At 41.7% G+C, this 4,975-nt stretch overlaps 1 pseudogene; it reads right to left on the reverse strand.

Annotated features, from left to right (window-relative positions):
• Window positions 1-1,023: 1,023 nt before the first annotated feature.
• Window positions 1,024-1,694, reverse strand: LOC130018847 (elongation factor 1-beta-like; annotated as a pseudogene).
• Between the last annotated feature and the right edge of the window lie 3,281 nt (window positions 1,695-4,975).

Genomic DNA, 4,975 nt, shown 5'->3' on the forward strand with positions numbered 1-4,975 from the left:
GGTAGTGCTTGGGAGACCATATTGGATGCCATGGAGACTGAACGCAGGTTAGCTATGTGCAGTTCCTATGCCTGACCTGCTTTTTTATCTCTCCATTTCCTGATATTCTTAATTTTTTATGCACAGTTTGTTGTCCTTGGGAATATATTTGCCATTAATCAGATTACATGTGCTAAAAATGGTTCATATATAGATCCAAGAACCTATACCCCCCCAAGTAGGGTGAAAAATATTTAAGAAATGGGAAAATAGGTGTTCTTGATTTTTCATCTGTGTTTGATGACTTTCCATCTGGCAGATAAAACCATAGAGATGTGTGACTTAATTCGGGTTAAGTAGCATGACATAGATACAATAATGAAGCTGTTAGTCTCTTCTGTGCATATTGAGATGTGCCTTTTCCTGAATCATTTTGTTGTTGATACATTCCCACATATTTTCCTTGCAGTTTATTTTTATTGAGAAATTGACACAACAAAATTCACCTCGTACAAAAATGTAGTTTTTCAAAATTGCCTTAAAATTGGTTTGAAATACTGTGAAGGTTCTCCTGTTAGCTTCAGACCTTTGTATGTATATAATTGTCACAACATCCACCACCAAGTTTTGGGTGCTATCCCACCACCAAAAAGACCCCAGCTGGTTCCTTCCACTACCTACTCCTTCTCTCAGAGAGTCACCATTGTATTCCTTCAGTCTAGCAAGTTTGTTATTTTCTTTCCTTTTTACTTTTTTGGTGAAGCAAGAGCGTTTTATTATTTTTTAAAACTTAAAATAATTGTTTTTTTTTTTTTTTTGGTAAGACCCGGTGAAGCTCAAGGGTTGCTGCTAGCTCTACCCTCAGTAATTATTCCTTGCTGTACTCGGGAACCACATGGGATTCTGGGGGTAGAATGCAGGTTGGTCCTGTGCAAGGCAAATGCTTCACTCACCGTTCTGCTGTCCCGGCCCTGAAGCAATTTAGTTTTGTTGTTTTTGTTGTTCCTGCAAGCCTTTATTGAAGAGCCGTGATCCATAATGGATTTAAATCTCATTGAAAGCAGCCACATCCATGGACTGCACCTAGTACTCAAAAGCAGTGATCTGCTCCTCCAGCATATCTGTTCCAACTTTATCATCTTCAACCACACACTGTATTTGAAGTTTGCTAATTACGTATCCTACTGGTACTAGTTTGGTAGAGCCCCAAACCAAGCCATCTGCTTGAATGCTTCTGATGCACTCCTCTAATTTTGCCATCTCCGTTTCATCTTCCCAAGGCTTCACATCTAGTAAGATGGAAGACTTGGCAACAAGTTCAGTTTTTTTGGCTTTCTTTGATTCATACTGTGCAAGGCGTTCTTCTCTTAGATTCTTTGCTTCTTCGCTCCCCTCATCCTCATCAGATCCAAAGAGATTAATGTCGTCATCATCTTTACTGTCCCCAGCTCCACTTCCCGTGGTGTCTTCCACATTAGCAGGGCCACATTTGCCCAGAGCTTTCTTCACCCCTAGCAGACTGGCCTTCTCCTTCTCGAAGGACTTGATGTGGTTGTACCAGCGAAGGGCATGATACAAGGGGGTGGGCCTGTGACCTCCTCAAACACCGCCACGTTGGTCTGTGACGACACGTACCCCTCGATGTAGCTTTTGTCCGCCAGGTAATCTTTGAGCACCTGGAGGCCTGCGGGAGTCTTCTGAACTCCAAATCCCATGGCGCTTGGCTGCTGCTGCTGGGGCGAGTCTGCCGAGGGAAAGGGTGACGCGGAGCGAGGAGGCAAGAAACGCTCGCCTCTAAGAGGCAGGAAAAAAAGGGCAAAGGAATTTAGTTCTAATTAAAACTTGAAAATCTGTGAGGACAGAGAAAGGAAGAAATGTGTGTTCGGGAGAGAACACAGGATTCTCCAGAGTAGAAAAAGGCAAGTAAAGAACACAGAAGCAAGTGGTATGCATGTTTAAGTGAGTACACGGGCTTAAAGAGCAAGCCAATTTTGTTATTTCTTCGGGGTGTACTTTCTTTAGTAATGCATACTCCAAATGAGTAAATAGTGATGATTGTCTTTAACTTCCAGACTTGGTCTATTCCATTTTGTCCAGAATGACATTTTATCTTTTAAAATGACAGAATAGTATTCCAGTGTCAGTATGCTCTTGCTTCTTTGGCTAGTCATATGTGGATGGGCATTTAGGTGAATTCCTATCTTTTCCCTATTTTGAATATGATATAATCAAAAAGGGGTGTAAATGTCTCTAGATAAGTGTTTTTTATGTCAGATGACTGCCCAGGAGTTTTTTTTTTTCCAGAAGTGATTTTGTTGTGTCAAAGAATTTCTTTTCTTGTTTTGTATTTTAGGCCATATCTAGCTCTGTTCAGGGCTTACTTTTGGCTTTCTACTCAGGAATCACTCCTGGCAGGTTTGGGGTAACATATGCTTTTCAGGGGACCAAACCCGGTTCGGCTGCGTGCAAGGCACAGCAGCTACTTGAATACTCTTTCCAATCATTGAGTGTTAACCATTATTTTGCGTCACACCTGCGGATCAAAGGGGTTACTCCTGGATTTGCACTAGGGAATTCCACCTGGCGGTGCACAGGGGATTATATGGGATGCTGGGAATCTTACCCGGGTTGACTGATTGCAAGGAGAATGCCCTCCCCGCTGTGCTATAATGCTCCAGCACCGAGAATTAACCATTTTATTGGTAACATTAGTGGCATTTGGTCAATTCATAGTGTTGTGAAAGCACCACTTCTGTCTAGTTCAAAGTATTTTAATCTGCCCTTAATAAAACCCTGTACCCATTAAGCTATGTCTCCTCATGCCTTCCTTGCTCTTCCAAATTCACCCATCTGTTTTCCATTTCTATGAGTTTGTCCATTCTAAGTGACATCCTATAACCATTAACCTTTTGTGTCATTTTTTATTTCAGTTAGGATAATGTTTTTGAGGTATATGGTATGAAAGAAGGATGTGGTGTCATTTTGGGTTAAGTGGAGCATAGTTATCTTAGCGGCATTTGCTGAGGAGCCTTTCTTTGGCCTAACTTCATGAATTCCTCTCCTTTGTAATAGACTCAGACAGAGCCTCTGACTCTGAGGGTTGATATCTGGGCTCTGAATTCAGAATTCCATGGGTCTGAAAGTTCCATCATTTATTTAAGTTTGGAATTGTATTTAAACACTGATTTATAATGTAGCCCATCCCAACACTGAGAAAGCCTGTTGATTTTGGTCACAAAGACCTGCACACCTGAACTTTCAGCAGGTTTATTTCTGGGTAAGTCTCGGTTCTGAGATAGTGGAGTCTGACCAGATGCATGACTGCGACTTTGCAGTTGGGGAGTGAGCAGCAGCCAGGGCTCAGTTTGGGCGGGCCCTGGGCTGGCCCCTGAGGCCTCAGCTATGCATGGATGATAGAAGGAGTTTGGGCAGCTGCTTGGTCTCTTTCAAGATTTTGAGTCTCTGGAGCAAGAACAATAGATGAGCCTACATGGTACGGTGCGTGGTTCCTGGGTGTGACTGCCAGAGCTTCCAGAAGTACAGGGAGGTAAGGGAGGTAGCCCATTCCGAGTCAAGATTTCAGTCACAAAAACTTGCATACTTGAATTTTCAGCAAGTTGGTTTCTGACTAAGTCTCAATCCTGAAACAGTGGGGTCCACCCAGAGAGAAAGCAGTGTGGGAGTAAGAACCTTCTGGGACTCTGTTTGGGCCTTTCCTGGCCTGGCTTGCCGACCTTGGAGAAAGTTCTCTTGCATTCATAGGGTTTCTCTCCTTTGTGAATCTTCTCAAGTTCAGTGAGGTTTGATTTCATGAATCAGCTTTTCCTACATTTCATACTCTAAGGGTTTGTTCTCTTTGTGCAATATGTTGTGTATAGGGAGACCTGATTTGTTGTAAAAAGGTTTTATCCATTCTTGATATTCATAGGCTTTCTCCCCTGCATGAATTATGTCGAGTGAGGAACAATTTTATCGAAAAATTTTCTTACTTTCTTTACAATTCATAGGGTTTCTCACGTGTGTGAATTCCATATTGTTTAATGAGATATGATTATAATGAGAAAGTTTTCCCGTTTCCTTTCCATTCACAGGTTTTCTCTGTGAATTTCGTTCCTATTCAGTTAGGTATGATTTGAAAGGAAAGTTTTCCTACATTCATAGGGTCTCCTGTGTAAATCCTCTCATGGTTAGTGAGGTTTGATTTCAATGAGAATTTTTTCCTACATTTACAGGGTTTCTCTCGTGTGAATCCTGTTATGTTCAATCAGTAATGACTTAATGGAGACAGATTTCTTCCTGCATTCACTGCATTCGTAGGGTTTATCTCATGTGAATTCCTTATGTTCAATCAGACATCACTTCTACGAGAAAGATCTTCTACATTCAATACATGAACAAGGTGTCTCTCTTGTTTGAGTCCTCTCATGTTGAATGAGAGATGATTTCACTATGAATGTTTTCCTACATTGTTTATGTACATAGGGTTTCTCTCCTGTGTGCGTTCTTTCATGTTGAATTAGGTCTGGCTTCCTTGAGAAATTTTTTCTACATTGTTTTTATTTGTAGTGTTTCTTTCCAGAGAGTCTCTGTTTTGAGTTATCTATCATCCATGGCTCTACTCCTTATTTCATTTTTACTTTTTCATGGCTCTACTCTTTGCTTCAACTTGTTGATTGCTTCAGGTGTGATGACAGAAAGTCCCAATGACTCCAGGTCCTGTAGTTTTCCAGCATCACGTCACCGAACAGGGTCCTCTGCTCATCAGCCAGGCAGGAACTGCCAGTCTTTGCACGTAACGTTCACAGGCTCCTCCACAAAGAGCACCGTCCCCAAAGGTGTTTTCATAGGTATCTCTTAGAAATTCCGTGAGCTCTTGAAGTAAAGTTGAGGAAGATTGGGAAAACTGGCATGGCTGGCTCCTGTATCTTAAGTCTTATGTTTATGGTTTGGACAGAAGTCTGCATAATTTCATGAGCATGCCAAGTTAGAATCTTTC

The sequence above is a fragment of the Sorex fumeus genome, unplaced genomic scaffold, assembly GCF_029834395.1.
Source record: "Sorex fumeus unplaced genomic scaffold, SorFum_2.1 ptg000293c, whole genome shotgun sequence".
Classification (NCBI taxonomy): Eukaryota; Metazoa; Chordata; class Mammalia; order Eulipotyphla; family Soricidae; genus Sorex; species Sorex fumeus.